This window comes from Pan troglodytes, chromosome 7, assembly GCF_028858775.2.
Source record: "Pan troglodytes isolate AG18354 chromosome 7, NHGRI_mPanTro3-v2.0_pri, whole genome shotgun sequence".
Classification (NCBI taxonomy): domain Eukaryota; kingdom Metazoa; phylum Chordata; class Mammalia; order Primates; family Hominidae; genus Pan; species Pan troglodytes.
Genome location: NC_072405.2, coordinates 31407334 through 31431721, shown reverse-complemented (window position 1 = coordinate 31431721; position 24388 = coordinate 31407334). Strand labels below are relative to the sequence as shown.

The 24388-nt window shown below is 44.9% G+C and overlaps 1 long non-coding RNA gene across 1 annotated transcript; it reads right to left on the bottom strand.

The window, feature by feature from the left end:
• Positions 1 to 11407: 11407 nt before the first annotated feature.
• LOC107976263 (uncharacterized) lies at positions 11408 to 18255 on the bottom strand. Its single transcript, XR_001720092.4, has 3 exons — positions 18065 to 18255; positions 12337 to 12477; positions 11408 to 11555 (listed from the first exon to the last, which is right to left on the bottom strand). It is a non-coding gene; the product is annotated as an uncharacterized LOC107976263 (long non-coding RNA).
• Positions 18256 to 24388: the final 6133 nt, after the last annotated feature.

Here is a 24388-nt window from a genome sequence, read left to right as displayed (position 1 = left end):
CCTGTGACATTCTGGACTATTTCTGTGTTTATTTGTGGCCGAGTGTAACAACCATATAATAAATCACCTCTTCTGCTGTTTTAGCTGAAGAATTAAAAAAAAAAAAAAAAACCCTGAACTACTTCCTGGCCTAAGGACTTCAGTCCACTCTTAGCTTCTGCTCCCACTCCCTCCTCCTACAGCGGCCTCACTGACCAGTGCACTGATGCCTCTGTCTCCAGCCTCCTTGCTGCTGTGACCCAGCTCCAAGCTTCTCTGGCAGGGGCTTGGTATCCCTCAGTAGCGGGTGCCTGGCACCAAGGAGGGGCCCAGTGAACACATGAGTGGACAGAATGAAGGACACAGGGGCCATGACGGGCACATGCAGAGGCTGAGGAGTAGGTAGGAGGGAGAGGAACCCCGGGGGCATCCCTAGCCACAACCTGGCACCCTTTGCATGGTCGAGGCATAGACACTCTCTGGCCGACCTTGTGGGCTCTAGTATTGAGGCCCCATGGACAGAGGAGGCCCAGGGGAGTGTCTTCCAAAGCCTGTCCCCCAGTCAAGTGTCTATCCAGGTCAAACTGTCTGACCTTGGGCTACTCACCTCCCCATTGAGTTAAGCACACTGCTGCTGTGTGGAGAGATCCAATGTGTGGTACTGAAGGATGCCAGCCTGTGATCCTAGGCAGTAAGGTCAGTGGCACAACTCCTAGACCCTTGGGGTGAGTCAGCTCCTGACCTCTCACATGGTGGATAAAAGAGGATAGCACTATAGAAACAAAGATTTTTTTTTCTGCTCATCAGAAACCTGGAAATGATATGTCATCCTCTCCACAGGCTTGGATTTGAGCAATGGAGTGCCCTGGGCACCTGCCAGGCCCCAGGCACTGAGTTCGGATCAGAAATGTGTGCCAGGTCGCAGGCACTGAGAAATGTGTGGAGTCAGGAATGTGTGCTGGGGGCAGATCCAGGCAGGAGGTGAGAGGACAGGGACTTCAGGAAGACTGACAGCATTAACACAGAGCCACGAGGGCCTGCAGGAAAGTCTTTAGAGCACTCCAGGCCCCTTGGCCCTGGAGGGTGGACCACACAGTGTAGACTAGAAACCAGACTGCAGGCAACACACATTCTCTGTGCCCTGTGTGGAGCACTGCCTAGGGCTAATGGCAAAAGGCTCTGAGCACCTCCAGGGAACTGGGCCTTTAGACTATAAAGTTTCCATTTGAGAGGCACTTACTAGCTTGCGATGGAACACTAACTGAAGTTCCCCCTGTGACTGAAGGACATAAAATAATCTTGAAACCTGAAAAACTCATGATGTCTTCAGAGATCTTGGAAAATCTCTAACGGGGAGGGCAGTCCCCGAAGAGTTCTATTACAAAATGGAAATGGTTGATACGGGATCCTGGTGCCTGAGGAAGGCAAAGAGGAGACACTCATGAGCAGGGAGCCTCTGTTCCCCTCAGACTGAGTCTGGAACTGAGTGAGGAGCTGCTGGATTCTGTGGTCACTTGGACACTGCCCTATACGCAGCTCTTTACTGACCGACCAAGAGCTACTTAGTTTGTAGACAGTCATTCCTAGGTGAATGGTCAACATCCTATTTGGAAGGCCACCCCTCTGATGGAAGAAGGCAAAGGCAAATTGGCTAGGTGGGTTGGATTGCATGCTGTTTTCCTAGCGTGATGGAAGAGTTGACAGCAGCAAAAGCCCCTGTACTTGAGTTTTTTTCTGGCTCATGAACAGTCCTCAACGTCCTGGTCATAGAGTTGGGAAGCAGAATGTGAAAGTTGATTGCACAAATTGGGTCATTCTTGTCACACCCAACTAAAACAGAGTCAAGAGGCCATGGGGAAGAAAAATCACTGTATTACCCCCAAACTGCAATTCTCTGTAAGCCTGGCAGCTGTAACCTGAAACTATTAATAGTCCTATCTAATATCTATGGACACAACCGGCTGCTGCTCTAAGACCAGCCTGACCCACTGCAGTCACTCACCAGTCAGAGCACGCCTCTTCTTCAAATTTGACAGTGCCAATGAGCTTCCTAGAAAAAAAAAATAATTAGTATTTCTCCTTTTTTTTTTTTTTTTTGAGATGGAGTCTCGCTGTGTCACCCAGACTGGAGTGCAGTGGTGCGATATTGGCTCACTGCAAGCTCTGCCTCCTGGGTTCACGCCATTCTCCTGCCTCAGTCCCCCAAGTAGCTGGGACTACAGGCGCCTGCCACCACGCCCAGCTAATTTTTTTGTATTTTTAGTACAGATGGGGTTTCACCGTGTTAGCCAGGATGGTCACGATCTCGTGACCTCGTGATCCGCCCGCCTTGGCCTCCCGAAGTGCCAGGATTACAGGCGTGAGCCACCGCACATGGCCAGAATTTCTCCTTTTAAAAAAACCTCTAAACTTCTCTTTTTGGTCTTTGGACATATCAAAGACAAGTTGGTCTTTGTGTATGCCAAGCATTGCAATTCTTGCTTTTCAAATAAAGTGTATTAGATTTGGATATTTGTCTCTACATTCCCCATTTTTTCCAAGAATAATGGAAAACTGGCCTATTGAAGGGATGTCCATATGAGGCCTGACCCTATGGCAATCTCTAGGGGGACTTGAGGAGTGCATTAAAGTAGGACACATCCATACTGCTCAGTAGAACCTGCCTCAGGTTTGGAAAGTGATTGACATCAGCAAGAGATACCACCCACCATGTACTTCCTTGAGGTGGTCACCAGAGGCCATTAAATAAAAGGAGTGGATATGGGGGAACCACAGTGATGCAGAGATGGGCTGAATCGAAACACATTCCTCTTGCTCTCTCTCAGGCACATAACGCCAATAAGAGCTGTTCTGTCTAGCAGCGGGAGAGACAGAGACTGCCTATAGCTATGAGGCACATTCCCTGATGGGGAGGCCCTCAACATACTTGGAAAGTGAGACTGAGGGCAGTGCCCTGGGGGGTACAGGTGAGTCTCGACAGGAACAGAAACTGACTGTGGATTGTCTTTTGCTTACCTGGTGGAGGCTGCAAATGCCCAGAGTGCTATTAATATAAAAGAACTGAAATAAGGTATTATTCTAGTTTGGACCACTAAGTCGCACTTCCTTGGACCAAGAAACATGCCGTTCAGTGCATAATGTTTAGCAACGGGCAGAGAGATACCCTCCTTAGAGTAATAATTTGATAGGGAAGTGGAACAGTCAACTGAAACATTGATTGTCTAAAATGGGGGGAGATACAGGCATGAAGGGCTGGCTTCCACACCTTCACCGGTGTGTGCCCCCACTCCATACGAGTGGGCTAAAGGAGTGTCCCCACCAGACTTTCCTCCATTTTTCCAGTGGATCTGGGGATGAGGAGGCAGGGAGGGTGCTAGTGTGATGACTGTCATTTTGTTGTTGTTGGTGGTGGTGGTAGTGGTTTTTTTTTTTTTTGAGACACAGTCTCGCTCTGTTGCCCAGGCTGGAGTGCAATGGCGTGATCTTGGCTCACTACAAACTCCACCTCCTGGGTTCAAGTGATTCCCCTGCCTTAGCCTCCCGCCACCACGCCCAGCTAATTTTTATATTTTTAGCAGAGATGGGGTTTCACTGTGTTGGTCAGGCAGGTCTCAAACTCCTGACCTCGGGTAATCTACCTGCCTTGGCCTCCCATAAGTGCTGAGATTATAGGCATGAGCCACTGCGCCCGGCCAGTGACCGTCATTTTTGTCTGTCTTCCCTGTATTACCTCACCTCTCCCCTTCTCCCCACCCACCACCTGGTACCTTGGCCACAGGGCCAGGGCTACAACTATAAATGCTGGAAGCAGCGACGACCCCTAAGCCAGGAACAGACTATGTGTTTAGACTTTTCTGTCAATTTTCTTATGGACCTGATGGGACCCCAATCTTGCAAAATTGGGGCTAACAGTAAATGCAGCTACATAGCCTGATACAGTTTGCATGTGTGTCCCCTCCAAATGTCATATTGAAATGTGATCCCTGAGGTTGGTATGGGCCTGGTGAAGGTGTTTGCGTCATGGGGGAAGAACCCTCATGAATGGCTCACTGCCCTTTCCACAGTAATGAGTGAGTTCTCACTCTGTTAGTTCACTAGAGAGCTGGTTGTTTAAAGGAGTCTGGGACCTCTCACCTCTCTCTCTTGCTCCCTCTCACCATGTGATGTGCTGGCTCCTCCTTTGCCTTCTTCCATGATTGGAAGCTCCCTGAGGCCCTCACCAGAAGCTGAGCAGATGCAGGTGCCATGCTCATGCAGCCTGCAAGACCGTAAGCCAAATAAACTTCTTTTCTTTATAAATGACCCAGCCTCAGATATTCCTTTATAGCAACACACAATGGACTAATTTGTTGCCTATTGGTAAAATAGCCCACTAGTTCTACACCTGTGTAACCCTGCCCTGTATGAATGGATGTGCACTGAGGGGACACACTTGTTACACTAGTATTGCTGCCAGCCCATCATAGTTATTTCCAAAGTAGAAAAGTTTGAGTAGAAATGAAAACGAGGAGGAGGAGTTGCTGAGAGTAAAGGAATGAATACATGGTTTATGTAATGAGGGAAATCTTATATTACAGTAATACTGAGAAGGAGATGACATTGTCTCTTAGCTCAATTATTCCAAATATCTGGGAGGGGGAAGCTCCATGTTTGCTGAGACCTGTCCTGCTTTTAGGACCTGACAGAGGGAACAGAGGCCTGCAAACCTGAGTGGCCTCATGCTAGGAGACATTTTCATATAACATGATGATGGACTGGACTAATTATCAATGACTGAGGAGGACTAGTAACCTACCAGTATCTTTTGAGTTGCATATCGTTTTGCTGTAAGAGAGTCCAGAGACCTGGTTGTGGACCGTGAAATAATAAGAGATACATATTTGATCTCAGCTCCTGTTTCTTGCCACAAAGCTCCTGAAATCCTTGGAATCTCTGAAGTGATCAATGTTTCTTTGTACACCAGTGAGATGACTGATGGTTAGCGGCTCCTGGACAGCCTCGGGAGGGGGAACCAGCCTATGATTAGAGGGTTGAAACTTCAACCCCTGCTGAAGTTTTGCTTGGGTTTTGCTTACCTGGTGGAAGCTGCAAATGCCCTCCCCATGTCCCAGCCTCTGGTGAGAGAAGAGGGGCTGAATGTTGAGGTGATCACCAAAGGTCAATGATGTAATCACTCAAGCTTGAGCAATGAAGCCTCCAAAGAAGCTTAAGAGGACAAAGTTCAGAGAGACTCTGGGTTTGTGAACAAGTACCCATCCACATGTTGGGAGGGTGGCACGCCCTAATTCCACGAGGACAGAACTCCTGCACCGGGTACCCTCACAACCCTGACCCTATGTATCTCTTCATCTGGCTGCTGATTGATAATCATTAAAAATATCCTCTGTAATAAATTGGCAATAGCAAGTAAACTATGTTCCTGGCTTCTGTGAGCCGGCCTAGTCAATGATGAAACCTGAGAAGGGGATCATGGGAACTTCCAGTTGGTGGCTCCCATGTCGGGTTCCAATTAGCCTAGTTGTGGGGGGAACAGGAGGTTTCACAATGACTCAATGGCCAATGAAATTCTTATGAATTTGAAGTAGAAAAATTAAAAGATATTAATTGTCCTTATAAAATGAAAAAATACAGAAAAAGTAAAGCTGTAATGGGCATTAGTGACCATCCCCCCAAAGTAAGAGCTAAGAAATAATATTAACTGCCTTTCTGTAAAGACTGTGAGACATTAACCTTGTCTCTTTCCACATACCTTGTAGTTTCTGTTTCTCTTAATTTATACTTACTAAATAAGCATAAGTTACAGCACATGCTTTCCCAAAATGTAAGCTAAAGAATGTTACATGATAATTAACTGTCTCTGTTCTCCCTTCTGTAAGTCTGCTTCCAGCATCGGGTAACTCCTGCCACAAACTGCTTAAAAGGTGACTGGTTTCTTTGTCTGCTGCTCAGACTTTCAGGACACATGTCTACTGAGCCGGTGTACACCTAAAATAAAAACTCTCCTGCACCCTGATCGGTCTCTCTGGTTCCTTAATTCCCTGCAGCAAATTCACAGTTTATTGTGTGGCTTTTGCACATACACACCATGCAAATATAGTCAACACACACAGGTGGTGATGAGACGGTGGGGAAGGGACCACAGTGAGCATCTCAGGAGACCAGCATGCTGACTGACACACTGGCAGGTCCGGGTTTCCTCAGAACATGGACCGGGGGCGGGGGGCGCTGTCGCTGCTCTTCTTCCATAGCCCATGGGAAAGAGGCCTCTGAGTTTTCATGGGCAGAGTTGCAGCAGCTGCCTGGCTGTGGTCAGAGTCTTTGCAGTTTTTATGGCCCTCTGCAGGCTTGTCTGTAGCCAAGATCTCAGCTGCCTTCTGGCTTCACTTGCTTGTCTGGTCTAGGGGGTGCCTGTCCACAGCAGGTCCTCTCATCACCTCAGTCCACCACACATACGCTTCTCACTCTGAGGGGTCAGTAATTTCAGTGTGGGCTGATCACCTGTCATAAGTGACTCCATTTTTAGACATTTAGGGTCACCAAACACTATTATGTATCAGTAGCTAAGTCAGACAGAAGGTGTGGATGACTTGGGGACCCTGTTTTAGTCCATTTTCACCCTGCTATAAAGAGATACCTGAGACTGGGTAATTTATAAAGGAAAGAGGTTTAATTGACTCACAGTTCACCATGGCTGGGGAGGCCTCAGGAAACTCACAATCATGGCGGAAGGAGATGGGGAAGCTGGCACCTTCTTCACAAGGCGGCAGGAGGAAGAGAAGAGAGTGAAGGAGGAACTGCCAAACCCTTATAAAACCATCAGAACGTACTCATTATCATGAGAACAGCATGGGGAAACCACCCCCATGATCCAGACATCTCCCACCAGGTCCCTCCCCTGACCCATGGGGATTACAATTCAAAAGGAGATTTTGGTGGGACACAGAGCCAATTCAAGATGAAATCTGGATGGGGACACAGACCTCCTACTTGTGATTTGCCCCTGAAGTGGGGGGAGTCTTGTGGGACTGAGTCTTTACCCTGTGAGGTCAGCACTACCTCTGATTAGTGTCAGAAGTGAATTGAATTATGGGCAGTCATCTGTTGTGGAAGAATTGATCAGGGTGAAGAAAATCCACACATCTGTTCACAGAAGTGTCTTGAACTATGAACATATTGCTCACTGTAATTTGTTAATATTCTCTCAGCTAGAATTTTGCCTTTTTGTCTGAGCTTATAGCACTCAGAGTTTTGGTAGTAGGGCTGGTACCTCGTGTTTCTTAGATCTGTTAGTGAGTGGGACCAATGTCTGAGCTCAGGCGGTCAGGCCAATATCAGATGGGTCCCTGGCAGAATATTTTTTCCTAACACATTCCTCCATTAGTTTCTAGGGGTCAGTTGATGTCAATATGGGTTGTGTGGTGTAATTTCTTTAAATATTTCATGGCTGGGAGCGGTGGCTCACGCCTGTAATCCCAGCACTTTGGGAGGCCAAGGCAGGTGGATCACGAGGTCAGGAGATCGAGATCGTCCTGGCTAACACGATGAAACCCCGTCTCTACTAAAAAATACAAAAAAAGTTAGCCAGGCATGGTGGCGGACGCCTGTAGTCCCAGCTACTCGGGAGGCTGAGGCAGGAGAATGGTGGGAACCTGGGGGGCGGAGCTTGCAGTGAGCCGAGATCGTGCCACTGCACTCCAGCCTGGGAGACACAGCAAGACTCTGTCTCAAAAAAAAAATTTCATGAAGGCCTCAAAACATAATTAAATATAATTTTTAAATTTTTCTTTTCTTCTATACAGAGTATTTATGCTAAATCTTTATGCAGAAATCTAACGACTGCAGAGAGACCAGGTTCCTGAAACAGCCAATCCACACTCCAGTATGTAGTGCTAGAACTCTGATTCAGGAACCACCAGAAAAGACAGGGTCCAGCTAGTCCCACATTAGCAAACATTTGCCATCAATCACACTCCTCATCCACACTTTTTCCTTCCGACCATGGCCTCTCCCCTGAGCGCCATGGTAAGCAGCTTCTGAAACGGCTCCAGTGATCCTCTCTCTTGGTATTCATGGCTGGGATATAATAAGGAACATCTACTTTTTTTCTCTGCTCCTGGCTCTGGGAACAGAGCTTTAAAACATTGAAGTTTCTTGAGTAACTGTGGTGAGAGGGGCTTTATTTTTTATTCATAAAATGATTTCCAGCATTCCTGAGTTGATACTGATGAGGTGGCTCTTGCCAGAGAGGGACCAGTTGCCAGTGGAACCAACCACGTGATCAGAGCACTGCAACTTTCAACACTACCACACCCCTCAGCTCAGAGCAGGGAGATGCCTGAGGACTAATCACTCGAGATTAATGATTGACGCCTTCGTGCTATGGAATGAAGCTTCCATAAACACCACAAGGTTCAGAGAAAGGGAATAATCAGTGGCTCGCTGGGGTTGGACAGATGAGAGTAACTCAGAACAATGAAGGGGAACACTACACTTTCTATATCAAAAATAATGTCCATGTACTTTACACGATGATATGCTATAAATCTAATCATTTAATAAAACCTCCCTAAGAAATTAGAGTTCATCTTATTTTATACAACTATATGCTACAAATCTAATCATTTAATAAAAATCTCCCTAAGAAATTAGAGTTCTCTTATTTTATGTTGGGCAAAGGACTTTCTAAGCTTATGACCATAAAAAAAATAAGTGTACCTATAGATTCAACTACTTAACATTTAAAACTTCTGTACATTAAAATCTAAGACAAAAAGAAGAGGCAAATTAAAAAGACTAGAAATTTGTTATTAGTATTTGGGAAGCATGGAGTCTGTCTTCCCAGACAATACACAAATCCTAAAAAAATCAGCTTGAAAAAAGAAATTCAAACAACACATCAATACATGGGACACAATTCAATAAGCAGAGAAATGCATATCGGCGTCAATTAATTATTTCCTAGTTAGCAGAAGTGAAAATCAAAGAGCAGTGATGTCAGGTCTAAAGTGATGTATTGTTGGTAGGAATCACAGCTCTGTGTGTGTGTGTGTGTGTGCGCGTGTGTGTGTGATATTCTACTTCTAGGAAGCCACCTAATGAAGGTGATTAGAAATGTGGCCAAAGATGTATTCACAAATATTCACAACTTCTTTGCCCTCAGCATAATGGTGATTGAGGTTTTGGGGAGAGGAGCTGGTATTTGGGTGGAGCAGGACACTGAACTCTCACCTTTGCCCATCTCGAGAACATAGGCCATCCTCTCCATCTTTGGAGGGGGACTCACAGAATTTTATTGACTGTATGTTTTGGGGGGCTTCGAGTAGAGGCCAAATGTTAGGGAAAAGGGCACAGAGTTGAAGAATAAGGGTCGCCTGTAATGAAGGGTCACACATGTAGAGCCCTACCTAGTGGTGACTTGGAGGAAAAGGGAAGAAAAAAAAGGGAGAATTGAGCAGGAGGAAAAGCATGGTCAACTCTAAGAGGAGGAAAGATGAGACTGGAGGATTGTGGAGGATTCAAACCATAGCTCACAGCCCATGACTCCCTCAAGTGAGGCTGAGGAGCTCATGGGCAGGGCAGGAGGGAAGCAGTGGGGAGCACAGAGCAGCCCCACCTCTCCTCTGGGGAAGGTGGACAGTGGGTGGCACGCCTGGGCCTCCCAGGAGCTGTGGGCGAGAGGGAGAGCGGGTCCTCCAGGGCAAGGGGAGCAGGAAATGGGTCTCCCAGGTGCTTCCAGGTCTGAGCAACCTGGTCCCACTGATGAGGATGCAGGAAGGGTTGACGGAGAAAAAGTGAAGGTCCGCCCAGGGTTGGAGGAAGCCACAGGAGAGGGACCATAGGACTCCCCCAGAACCAGGACTTCCCCAGAAACCAGGGCCAGTTCACCACTCAGGGACCCACTGCCTCTTCCCTGACAGCTCCATCAGAGCTGGACTGCAGCACTCAGTAGCCCCAGGTGCAGCCAGAGGACCCCGGGGGAGGCTGTGGGTGAGCCAAGCCAGTGCTGGTGTCCCTGTCCCCACAGGGAGGGGAAGAAGGAGGTGCTGGATTCCAGTCCCCAAGACTATGTCACTTTAAATTCCAGGGAGTCCGAGGCAGGAAACAAGCCCCCACCGACTTCAGCAAGCCTAAAGGAAGAGAAGGCAGGGAGGTGTGAGTCACAGCAAGAACACAGCCTGTGTTACTCAGAGCTGTTTCAGGGCAGAATGGGAGGACAGGGGCAAAAAGAAAAACAAACAAAGCCTCTACACTTCTTATGTAAGTTTCCATAGTTAATTTGGTCATTAACTCATACATACCTCAGGATTTTACCCCTAATTACTGTCTTCTTATGCTTGCTGTTAACAACACACTCTTCAAAGATAGGATCATCTACTGCTTTCTCTAGTGTGAGAAAAGACAAGCAAGGGAAGGTCTGCTTTTGTGAAGCAGTTCTGCCGTCCGTGCACACTGCAGAGGCTCTCTGGCCTGTTCTTTTCTCCTATCTTCAAATTAGCAGATTCTTTCTTCTGCCTGATGAAATCTGCTGTGGAATCCCTCTGCTGTGTTGTTTACTTCAGCTACTTTATTTTTTTTGGCCCCAGGATTTCCACTGGGGACCTTTTAATAATTCTTATCTCTTTATGGATATTCTCTATATGTTGATACAGGTATGTATAGATATCTATAGATGCATTGATGTTTCCCCAAAGGAAAGGTGTAGGTGCTGCTCTGGGTTTCCCTAGAATATTTCCCTCCAGCACCTGCCCATCCTGGAAGCCATGGGCTGCGAGCTACTGTTTTAATCCTCCGCAATCTTCTAGAACACACACACACACACACACACACTCACATACACACACACACTTCCTTTAAATATCTGAGCATATTTAAAATTGTTAATTTAAAGCATTTGCCCAAAAAGTCCAATGTCTGAGCTTCCCCAGGTATCTGTCAATTTCTTCTTTCCCTGTACATGAACCATATTTTCTTGGTATGCTTTTGTGGGTTGAATGTGTCCCCCTAAAGCATATTTTGAAGCCCTACACTCTGGTACCTGTGAATGTGATCTTTTTTAGAAATGGGTTCTTTGCAGATATACCTACTTAAGAAGAGGTCATATTGAATAAGTTTGGGCCCTAAACCCAGTAGCTGGTGTCTTTATGAAATGGGAAGACTTCCCTTGCCCCACTCATAGGGTGTGATCTTTTCACACTTGCTGTTTTTCAAGTATCTTTAACTTAAATAATCAATATGCTAAAATAGCATATTTTAACCCCCTCATTTCCCTCGTCTGGAACTTCCCGAGAAGTTTCATGTATTAAAAGTCGAGTTGATGGCTGTGGAGAGAAGAATCAGGTTAGTAACTGAGTGGCAAGAGACCTATAAAGGAAAACAGGAACATAAATTGCAACAGGCAGGACATAAGTCTAACTATAGTGCCCCATACCTTATTGAATAAGTCTCTTAGTCACGAGAAGAGTTTTATCCAGTTAGGCAGTTGTATCTCATTTTAGGAGGTGATGTTACAGGTGGTCTTTCACCTAGGTTAGGCCTCTATAAGGTGTGGTCAGTCAGGTATTTAATAAGAGGCATTTCTATGGAAACAAAAGAAAAGTAAAGGTTAATGGTTGGAGCAAATGATACAAGCCCAGTTTTTGAGTCCAGAGGACAGTCAGTTGAGATTTCTAGATGTTGGGCTTGAAGCATCTTTAGATGGAGGAATGACAAAAAGTAGTAGTAATTTTGATGAATTTCCTGGTATGTAGTTTATATTAGCTGTGGTGAACTTTCTAAGCAACCCATAGAGCCACAGGCATGAAAATTGTCCATAGGTAAGTTGTTCTTGTTCCTGAAACGCCAGAGTTTTGGTCTAGGTCCTGCTGCTTGATGCACAGATGGCCAATCACTGAGACAACAAGTATTCCCAGGGAAAATTAAAGGTTTATATAGCAGGGAAGAAATGTAACCATGTGCGGGAAAACAGGAATTAGAGAGGGGCAAGGAAAGTAAACATGTGTGAGAAAACAGGAACTAGAGAGGGGTAAGGAATGTAACCATGTGCAGGAAAACAGGAATTAGAGAGCAGGTAAGGAAGAGAGGCTGGTCAACAGGAAGCATGTGGTTGGTTAGGCAATTATGGTGGTGAGGGGCCTGGCATCTCACTGTTCAAATGCAGTGATCTCAGGAAGTTTCAGCTCCTTGATATTGTCTGGGAAGCTTGATGGTGGGTTTCCTGATAAAGGAACTCAGTTAAGACAAACATAACTTTCTCAAGTTTTAACACCGGGAGGATAAATTTCTATGTTTTTTCAAAGAAAACATAAACATCAGCTCTATGGGAGAATTGGGCTGGTTTCAGTCCTCCTTTCTACTTACCAACTCCCCATTCCTGGGGAACCTGGCCCTGGATCTTTCAGGATGCTTCACGCTGAGAAGGGCGTTGTGGGCAGCTCCATGCCATGGGTGACCTCGTGGCCAGCCAGAAATCACAGGTTAATCTAATCCTGCCGTTTTCTTCTGAAACACAGATTTATAAATGTTACTATTCTTTTCAAATAGCTATGCTGTCTGTGTTAATTTCTTTATTACTTTCAGGGTGTTCCTGTTTCCTATTCTATAGTTTTCCTCTTCTGATTATTGCCTTTCTTATACTTATTCTGGGTTTATATTACTCTTCTTTCTCCAGCTTTAAAGTGGAAACCTGGATCATTGTTTTCTATCTTTTTTTCTTTACTAATATAAGCACTCATACTCTCTATGTCCTGTAGTTACATCCTATAAATTTTGATATTTTGCATTATCATTTAGTTTGAAATATTTCTGATTTCCATAAGGTTTCTTCTCTGGCCCATGGTTGTTTAAATTGCAAATATGAAAGTCTTTTCTGTATCTCTTATTCTTACTGATATCTAATTCAGTTCCTCTGCAACCTAAAGAATATATTCTGTACAATTTCAATTCTTTTGAATTTATCAAGACTGTTTTTAAGGCCCAGAATAGGGTCTACCTTAGTGAACATACTATATGCACTCAAAACGAATGAACATTCTACAGTTGTTCAGTATAGTACTCTATAAATGTTTATTACCTCAAGGTGGTTGATAATTTTTTCAGATTGTCTATGACTTCATTGATTTTTTTTTTACTGGTTCTATCAGTTGTTTAGCGGGAGATGTTAAAGATCTCTAGCTATGATCATGCATTTGTCTGTTTCTCTCACTAATTCTGTCCGTTTCTGCTGCAAATCTTTGAAGCTCTGTTATTAGGTACACACATATTTTTAATACGTTTTTAAACTTTATTTTAGGTTCAGGGGTACCTGTGCAAGTTTATTATATAGGTAAAATTGTGTCATGGGGGTTTGTTGTACAGGTTATTTCATCACCCAGGTACTAAGCCTAGTATCTAATAGTTACTTTTTCTGATCCTCTCCCTCCTCCCACTTTCTACCCTTAAGTAGGACCCAGTGTCTATTGTTCACCTCTTTGCATCCATATTAGGTACACACCTTTTTTTTAGTGTTACGTCATTCTGATGAATTGATCCTTTTATCATTATACATCCCTCCTTATCTTTGCTAATATGCCCTATCTTGAATCTACTTTGACATTAAGAAAGCCACACTAGCTTTCTCATGCTTTACAGTTGTGTTTTATATCTCTTACCATCTTTTACTTTCAATCTATCTGAAGCTTTATATTTAAGGTGCATATATTTTAGATAGCTTATAATTTCAGCTTGCATTTTTTTCCAGTTGGGGAAACTTCCTTTTAATTCGTTTGTTTATTCTGGTTACATTTATTGTTGTGGCCAAATTTGGAAAATACAATCTCTCACAACTTATTCCTTTCTCCTTTGTTTTTAAAGGATATTTTCACGGGGTGTGAATAATAGGTCAACAGGTTCTTTCACCACTTCACACATCCTGGGCCTCCGTTGTTTTGGGTCAGCTGTCGTTCATATCTTTGTTCCCTGTGAATGCACAAAATTTGCTCTGTATGATTGACTATGATGTGTCCAGGTAGGGTTTTCTTTACATTTATTTTTCTGAGGGGTTTATAAGCTTTTTGAATCGGCAAGCTGATGTTTTTTCACTACATTTGAGAATAGAGCAACCATTTTTTTCCTCATGTTTTCCAGCCACTTCTTCTTGGTCCCTGGTTCCATGTGTGGTGCATGATATTGTACCACAGGTCACTGAGACTTGCTTCCTTGTTTTCTTTCAGTCCCATTTTCCCTTGTACTTCAGATGGAATTGTTTCTATTGATCTCTTTTCAAGTTCACTCATTCTTCTATAATGTTCAATCTCTCTCTCTCTTTTTTTTTTTTTTGAAACAGAGTGTTTGCTCTTGTTGCCCAGGCTGGAGTGCAGTGGCATGATCTTGGCTCACTGCAACCTCCGTCTCCTGGGTTCAGGCGATTTGGCCTCAGGCTCCAGAGTAGCTGGGATTACAGGCATCTGCCACCACACCCGGCTAATTTTTTGTATTTTTAGTAGAGACAGGGTTTCACTATGTTGGCCAGGCTGGTCTCGAACTCCTGACCTCAGGCGATCCACCTGCCTCGGCCTCCCAAAGTGCTGGGATTACAGATGCGAGCCACCGCGCCCAGCCCTGTTCAATCTCTCTTAAGAAAATTCAAATAAATTTTTCATTTCAGAGAGTGGAATTTTCAGTTTTAAAATTTCCATTTGGTTTTTGTTTTATAGTTATCATATGTATGCCGAAATGGCTTATCTTCCACTCATGTCAACAACCTTTTCTGTAGACCCAGCATATATTTTACAGCTCCCTAAAAGAGATTCTATTATGAATCAGCATTAAAAACCACTGTGAAGGCAGAAACTCTACCTAGAAGAATGAGGTTTTCTTGTTTTTGTTTTTTTGAGACAGGATCTCACTATGTTGCCCAGGCTGGAGTGTAGTGGCGCAATCATGGTTCATTGCAGCCTCGACCTCCTGGGCTCTCAAGAGATCCTCCCACCTCACCCTCCTGAGTAGCTAGGACTACAGGCACAGGCCACCACGCCTAGCTAATTTTTGTAGGAACAATGTTTTGTTGTATTGCCCAGGCTGGTCTCGAACTCCTGAACTCAAGCAATCCACCTGCCCCAGCCTCCCAAAGTGCTGGGATTACAGGCAGGAACTACCGTGCCCAGCCAGGAATGAGTTACCTAATGAGGAGTAACAATAACAGAAAATGTTTATTACCTCCTGCATACAATGATTTTACAAGTATTTAGTGAGAACTGATTTTGTACCAGGCAAAATGTATGCCAAGATTAAAATATGCAGTACCTGCTCTAAGGGACTTCCCACATTAGTAGGGAAATAGTAAAACAATTGTAATAAAATGTGCTATTTTTCATAATGCTCTCTCTCCCCCCACTCCACTCCAATTATTGCTATTTCTTACTAAGGCTGTTTCTTTGTATATTATGTGTTCTGTAACCCTTATGAAATGAAGCTCTTGTAAATACATTTTCTAAATGGTTATCTGCTATATTTTGTGCATATTCATCCACATACACGTTTTAAATTACTATTGTTATAACTTGCAGTTTGTAAGTATGCAATCATACCGAATATCATGATTTTTTTTTCTTCTCCCTTTCAGGAGACCTGTCTCTGTTTTTGTTCTATGTCTTGTGGCATAGGTCAGAACTCTCAGGATGATGTTGAAGGGTGTTGAGAGAAGGCAGGCATTTTGATCTTGATTTGATTTCATTGGGAAAACCTAGGCCTTTCACCATTAATTGGCTCTTGTTTTCTTACAGAAATTCTTATCATTGTGAAGTGTCCTCCTGTTCGTTCTAAGAGCCAGAATAGGTGTCTAATTATCCTAAATGCCTTTTCAGCCTCCATTGAGACTATCTGATGTTTGCTTATTGATACTATTGTTATGGTACCTTATTTTTGAACACATTTACATTCTTGGAATACGCTTTTACTTGAGATTTTCCTAAGTACCCTCAGATATATGAAAATCATTAGTCTCCTAAAAGCCAGTGAGGAAGTAGCTGTCTCTTGTCCAGGTGGTGGAAATTGCCTAAAAGGGGCAGAAAAGGACTTTCTGGGGGTGGTGGAAATTTTCTGTGTCTTGATTGCATAATAGTTACATGTGAGTATACAGTTGTCATAGATGAAATGAAACACTTAAGAGGTGAACAGTTGAAGCCAGATGCGGTGGTTCACGTCTGTAATTCCAGTACTGTGGGAGGCTGAGGTGGGCAGACCACTTGAGCTCAGGAGTTCGAGACCAGCCTGGGCAACATGGGGAAATCCCATACCTACCAAAAATACTAAAATTAGCCAGGCGTGGTAGTGTGCACCTAGTCCCAGCTACTCAGGAGGCTGAGGTGGGAGGATCGCTTAAGCCCAGGAGACCAAGGTTGCAGTGAGTTGAGATCGCACCACTGCACTCCATCCTAAGCGACACAGTGAGACCCTGTTTTTCTTTTTTCTTTTAAAGTGAACAGTTTACTGCAGTAACTTATGCCTCAGTGAGCAAACAGGGACAGAGAATCAGTGAACTCTACAGGATGGGAGGTTTATCTTCATTTCCATGGAGGGGAGGTGACCTGTGCCAGGTCCCACAGCTGGCTGCTTCTCAGGGTCAGTGTTGGAATCCAGGACTCCCGACTCTGACTAAGGAGATTCTCCATTGTCTTTCACAGACACTTAAAAGCTGATGGGTCTCAGATGAAATGGATGAATGAGTATCAGTGAATGTCATCTGTTTCTTTTCGTGTTCTTTAAATGAGGCTATGCAAAACACAGACTCGAATTCCGGGCCCTCTCTGTCTCTAAGGAAGGTGGTGTGCAGTGCATTGCACACACATCTCATTTAATCTCTTCTAAAAAGAAAATAATACCAGGACTCCAAAACCACTAAGCCAAAGGGAAAAGTCAAGCAGGGAACTGTGTCAGGCAAACCTGCCTCCCACTTTACTTCTAAATAAGATAGCTACAAGGATAGAAAAGCTACATAGCTCCCTCCCAATTTGCCCACAAGGAAATTCTTTCTGGGCCTCAAGATCCTTACCCTGAAACAGTTATGCTGAGTTTCACCCTGGCAATGTACATTGATAGCTGATCTTCACAGGTGTGGGACAGAAAGTCATCCCTCTGCTCACCTGAGACTGCATATCTGACTGCTTCCTCCGCCCCATTGTTTATGCAAAAATGCAGATTCACTGAGCCAAAGGCATAAGTGACTATTCCTCTACCTCTACCCTCTTACATATATGTTGTGTATTCAGTGAAAGGCTGATCAAAGACCCAAAAGAATGCAACCTTTTGTCTCTTATCTACCTATGACCTGGAAGCCTCCACTTCTAGTTGTCCCGCCCTTCTGGACCAAGTGAATGTACATCTTACACATATTGATGAATGTCTCATGTCACCCTAAAATATACAAAAGGAAGCTGACGCCAACCACCTTGGGCACATGTCGTCAGGATGGCTTAAGGTTGTGTCATGGCCGCTTGCTTAACCTTGGCAAAATAAACTTTTCAACTTGATTGAGACCTGTCTCAGATATTTTGGGTTCATACCCTCATAGGCCCCAGATCTGGGCAGGGTTGCTCTGTCTTCGGGTTCGCTTCTTGCTCAGAGTCTGTTTGCCCCCACCTACGTCTGTACCAGTCTCAGGGAACGAGGCTGAACTGGGTGTAAACAGAGGTCCCCTGCCCCAGGCCCTGTGCTTTCCACAGATGCAGAAGTGGCCACCCTGGGACCTGCTCCCATGACAAGTGCAGCCCAGGCAGCCTCCTCCCTCCTCTGAGCTCCCGCTGCAGCCACTCTCTCTCCCTCCCTCCCTTGGACTCTCACCCATTTTGCTTTCTCCCTCTGTAGGGTTCCTCCATACTCCCCGGGTGGGTTCTCAGCCCTCTCTGAGGACAGATTATCTGGTGACCTTGACTCCTGGCAGCGCCTTGGGTGCCAGGGAGGCCAGGCAGTGTGGGTGGGCTCTCTGTGGACGTGAGGTGGGTGAGCGATGGAACAGTAGGTTGGCCAACGCAGGGGGCTCTCCAGGTTCCCCCACTGGGTTCTGGGCCTGTTGTGGGACCCTCTGCCCTTTCTGAACTGACTCCCAACTCACCTGGCTGTCTCCATGGCTTTCTCCACGCAGCTCAGAGGCTGTTCTTTGATAACTCCTGGAACCTGGTCATCAGGAGAGAGCAGGCGGTGGGAGGACAAACGACTCTCACCCTGGGGGAAGCCATGTTGTTCAGGCCCAGGCCTCTCCAGGACTGTGGCTGCCTCCCCTCCACGTCCTCCAGGGCGGCTGGCTGGGAAGCCGCGCGTGTGCTGCCCTCTACAGGCTGCTCAGCCTCCCTGCAGCTCAGCCCAGCCCAGCCCAGGGCTCCAGGTGAAGCCCAGAAACCCATGGGCAGGGCAGGGGGACGCCCCAGAGCACCCCCACCGCCGCTCTGGGGAAGGTGGATAGCATGGGGGCACGCCTGGGCGAGAGGGAGAGCGGGCTGTCCAGGGCAAGGGGAGCGGGATATGGGTCTCTCAGGTGCCTGCAGGGCTGAGCAACCTAGGTACACTTATGGGGATGCAGGGAAGGCCGGGACAGAGAAAGTGAAGGTCGGCCCAGGGCTGGAGGAAGCCGCAGGAAGGTGTCCACGGGACTCCCCCAGCGACCAGGGCCGGCCGCCTCTCAGGGACCCACTGACTCTTCCCCGACAGCTATCAGAGCTGGATGCAGGAACCCGGCTGCCCAGAGAACCCTCCTGAGAGGCTGTGGGTAAGCCAGGCCAGCACTGGTGTCCCTGTCCCCAGACGGAGGGGCAGGCAGAAGAGAGAGGGGGGAAGGAGGTATGAATTCCAGTCCCCAGGAACCTAGCACTTTAAACTCCGGGGACTCGGATGCAGGAAACACCCCCAGCAGGCCAAGCCTGAAGGCAGGGAGGGGAGGAAGGCAGGAAGGAGTCCTAGCAGGAGCACAGCCTGGCCTCCTGTCACTCAGAGCTGATTCACAGGAGGAGGGGGAACAGGGGGGAAAAAAAAACACACCTCTTTTAATATAAGATTTCATATTTATTTTGGTCAAAATTCATAAACATATGAGCATTTTCTGTATAACGTGCTTCCTTGTATTGTTTGATATTACAACATAGTCTTCAAATAGGGTCCATAGGGCAGAAACATCAAAGGACTCTAACCACGAGTGACACACTGTCTTAAGTGGCTGTCGTGTGTCATGTGCTGTTTGGCCTGGGGATAAAGCAAATCCCATACAAACCAAACAACTCCAGAAAACCCCAACAATTTCATGTTGTCCGGAAGCTTACTTTAAAAGAATAAGCTTAACAAACACTGACAAGGCTGACGCTCTAGATGCATCTTCAAGGAAGGCCTCTACGGAAGGCACAAGGGAGCTGGGGCTGGACTGGCTCCCTCTGGGCTTTGAGGCCAAGTGTCCTGCACAGAAGGCCCTGCAAAAGCAAAGACCAGGAGGCAGCAGCACCCTGTGCCTTCCAGACGTGCAGGGGACAACCCATGGGATGCCAGATGGAAGTGGGAGAGGATGGAAGTGCAAAGACCAGAAAGGCCACCCCCTCCTAAAACTCCATGGACACAACACTGAATGTGCCTAAATCTTCAGGCAATTCTAACTTTGTCCCAGCCAAACCAGTCCCGGAACAAGACAACACACATGGCTTGAGATGGAAAAGACCAAAATCCCTTGAACGACTACATCCATAATTTATCCTACCACTACTGGACTACTATGGAGAAGAGTTTGCTGGAAAGAGGCTAAAATGATTACTGAAGTTTTTAAATAAAATAATAGAGCGTGACACAAGGACAAAGCCTTAATGTGTCAGCCATTCTAGGTCCTGTTGTCACAGTGTTTAAGAATTGATATTTCTGAGATGAGTCAGATGCTGCAGCTCAGGAATCTTTACCGTAAAATGCAGCTCAGGGGCTCAGGGTCACAGACCACCAGAAGCGAGAGGGGCCCATCCACTCCTGAGTCAGCAATCATTTCACACCATTCCCAAGCACCGTCCACTCTTCCCTCTTGATGCCATGGCAGATGCTGGGGCAGATAAACACCTGCTCTGCCCTGAGCCCAAAGAAGGCCCAAGATTCACTAATGTTCAGCTGTAATGGCGCTTGAAAGAGAAGCTATTTGTAGTCCCAGATCTAACCTAATTCTCACTGTCCTCATCTGCTGTGGACAAGGACGAAGATGCAGTCCCATGACTGTCCCAGCAGGACAAATCAGACACATGGCTTCCCAAAGATACCAGGCTTTTCAAAATCCTGGGCATATGTAAACATCTACTTATAAATAAATATTTGTTTATTTATAAATATATATAAATATTTGTTTATTTGTAAATAAATACCTCTATATACCTCTAAAATCATCAACTAAGACAGACCGGCCCCTTGAGAAGTTGCCAGACATCAAACCCTGGTCCAGTCTCAGGGCGTAGGAGGGAGAACTGGAATGTAGTCAGTGCCTCCCACAGAGAGAGGATTTCTCCTCCCATTGCTAGTTGTGTATCTAGTCATTTTTGACTGCTGATTTGCACCAGGCAGCCCATGTAAACAGCCTAATAAATACATTTCCTAAAATTTTTCCATGCTTACATCAACATGCACAAAAATAGGAAAACAGAAAGATGTACATCATATAGTATTACACAATACAGATGTTTCTCTACTTAAGATGGGGGTAAGCCCCAATAATCCTATCTTAAAGCCGAAAAATCTAAATTGAACCATTATAAGTCCACATGCTCATGAGTTAGCATGGGGCTATGTCTTGATAATCTCATCGTAAGTTGAAAAGATCCACATTTAAAACGCATGTAATACCCAGATAAACCAGTTATAAAGTTAAAAAACTCTAAGTCAAACCACCATGGTATTACACCATCTGTAGTTGGATGTCATTAAATGCACATACCACTATAGAAGGAGCTTACAATATAAGAAAGTTTTTTCTCATGTGACTTCTCTCATGAAAAGGACTTCTGTCATGATGAACTGAAAAAAAAATGACATCCCAGAACTACCCTTAATACACAATCGTATAACTCTATGCCACCAACATCTTATATAAATTTCCACAGTTTGCTTATCACACACAATATTTCATAAAAATTACTCCAAGTGCGTTGACAAAGTTCTAGGACCTTTGGTAAGCTGCACCATATTGATAGCAGAGTTTGTTGGGGCATGGGTCAAGTACTGGACTCTTTCTTCCAGGCTGCTTCCCTTTGTAGGAGAAAAGGTAAACGAGGGAAGCTCTGGTTTCCTGAAGGGATTCTTTCACAGGCAGGACGTAGCAGAGCCTGCATTCACCTTCCTCATAGAAGAGCTTTTTGGAGCCCACCAGTTGGTCCTGAATTATTTCCTTTGCATGTCTTTCTTTCAGTGTTTGAGGCCTCCAGCAAGGTGTTGGCTGAGAAGAGGAAAGAGAGGGATTTAGGGTCTTCATGCTCCAAAGATCATCAGCACAGGATCGGCATAGGACCCCCTACTTCCAGCAGGGAATGCTCCAGAAGAGCCCTCTCAGCTATGGGGCCAGCAGTTAGGACATTGTCCCTATTGCCTCCATTCCTTCTACATCTCCAGGCACAAAACACTTACTCTCAGTGGGGTCAGCGCCATTCACTGGAACCAGCAGCCTCCTCCCATGACCCTTTCAGCTTCTGCCTGTTCCTGTAACACACAGTGGGGAATGCTCTGGTCAGAGTCAGGAATCCTGCAGTCTAGTACTGACCCCGACCACCAGCCAGCAAGAGACCTACAGCGCTTCCCCTCTCAGGTCTCCGTGGAGATGGAGACAAACCTCTGGTCCTGCATAGCTCTTGGGCTCTGTGTGCTGGTGACTCATTGAAACATAAGTGACAGGTAGTAAAGGCTCACTTCATAAGTGTTCTGCCCAACTTTGACTACTGTATACACCTGTGTAATAATCCTATGATCAAGATATAGAACATTGCCATACCCCAGAAAGTCCCTTTCTTCCCCATCTCATCAATTTCCACCCACCCTCACAGGAGAGAATCACTTCGTTACAGAATTTTTACCAACAGAAGTCTCAACAGAGGACTATGTATGAGAGCGCTCAGGAAAAATCTAACAAAAGAATTTATTCCAAGACTCCAAAAGTTCTTTGATCATCAATACTGTACCATATCAACAATCTAAATAAGGAAATAAAGCATCAGTCTCTATGGAGGCTGAAAAGACATATGGTAAAATTAAACACCAATTCTGAATTTTTGAAACCCCTTTAGAATAGGAGGCTGCATTCTTGATGATGTGAATTTCTTTCTATATGAAACCAAAAGTGAACATCATTCCTAAAGGTGGCATGTTAGAGGCCTTCCCCGGAAATCAAATCAGGACCCAAACACCTGCCTTCCCTAAGTGCAGCTGAACATGGTTCTGAAATTTCTGGCCTGTGCAACAAGATGGAAAACAAAAATGAGGCAAGATTCTTGGAAGTGGGCAGACACAATAATCATTATATTCAATATCACTTAAAAACCCTAAGAATGGGGCCTACCAGGCACAGTGGCTCACGTCTGTAATCCCAGCACTTTGGGAGGCCGAGGCAGGTGGATCACGAGGTCAGGAGATTGAGACCATCCTGGCTAACACGGTGAAACCCCGTCTCTACTAAAAATACAAAAAAAAAAAAAAAAAAAAAAAAAAAAATTAGCCAGGCATGGTGGCACATGCCTGTAGTCCCAGTTACTCGGGAGGCTGAGGCAGGAGAATCGCTTGAACTCGGGAGGCAGAGGTTGCAGTGAGCCGAGATTGCACCACTGCACTCCAGCCTGGGCGACACAGCCAGACTCTGTCAAAAACAAACAAACAGAAACAAACAACCCTAAGAATGAAACTATGATACGGAAATATAAATGTATGTCTGAAGGAATGTTAAAAACATAGCAGATGCAATAAATTAGCAAAAAGAATTACAAGGCTATGCAACTCATAATGATTACAAAATACCAAACAGCCATGAAAAGAAATAGGAATAAATTTATCTGAAGAGGAAAACAAATCACAACTCAGTTATAATAAAATACTTGACTTCAAAATGGATAAGGAAATACTGAATATTGATAAGATATTAAGTATTTCTAGATTAATTTTTAATTTTAAGATAAATTGATAAAAATGCCACTGATTGGAAGGGGAGAATGGAAGAAATCTTACAATTATAAGCTTTATCTGGGTAAAATAATAAATTTTGAAAAAGTACGGAAGAGGTGTTTGCTCTCTTGGATATTAAAACACATTAGAAAGTTCCCATTGGAACATGCCTTAAAATAATAAGAGCCATCTATGACAAATCCATAGCCAACATCATACTGAATGGGCAAAAGTTGGAAGCATTCCCCTTGAGAACTGGAACAAGACAAGGATGCTCATGCTCACCACTCCCATTCAACATAGTACCAGAAGTCCTAGCCAGAGCACTCAGGCAAGAGAAAGAAATAAAAGGCATCCAGATATGAAATGAAGAAGTCAAAGATATATCTTAATGGACAATATAATTCTGTACCTTGAAAACCGTAAAGACTCCACAAAAAGGCTACTGGAACTGACAACAACTTCAGCAAAATTTCAGGATACAAAATCATTGTATAAAAATTGGTACCATATCTATATATCAGTAACATTCAGGCTGAGAACCAGGCCAGGCATGGTGGCTCATGCCTGTAATCCCAGCACTTTGGGAGGCTGAGGCGGGCAGATCACGAGGTCAGGAGATGGAGACCATCCTGGCTAACATGGTGAAACCCCGTCTCTACTAAAAATAAAATAAAATAAATAAATAAATGTCAAATCAAGGTGGTTGATAGTTTGCAGATTGCTTGCCACTTTGCTAGTATTTTCATTTGATTGTTCTATCAATTGCAGAGAAAGAGCTGATTTAATCTCATTTTCATTCCATTTTTGCTTCAAGTGTTTTGAAGCTGTATTACTAGGCATATACAATTTGTGATTATTATACTCCCTGATGAATTAACCTTTTTAATTGCAAAGGTTCTTTTTGATCTCCCATAATATTCTATGTCCTAAAATTGTTACCCTGTGTAGCTAGTCAGGTATGAGCAGGGCAGGAGAGGGCTCCCCACCGCTTCTTACACTAGGAGGGTTGAGTGAACATCGGGTGATGGTTAGGTGGTTTTTAACTGTTTCTCTAAAGTAATACCTGGTTACAGCCGATGCCAGAAAAAGGCAGTCTCCTAATACATAGAAAACAACTGAAACTGATCAGCAACTTCCCAACAAGATTTCAGGAGTGGGGAGAAGCAAGGCAAAATCCTGGAAGTATGCCTACCTATAAATCCCCAAGTCACAAGATCAGGCTGCACACTTGGCTTCTCAAGTCACCTGCTTGGCCATCTTCTAAGTTGTACTTTCCTTCTTTTCT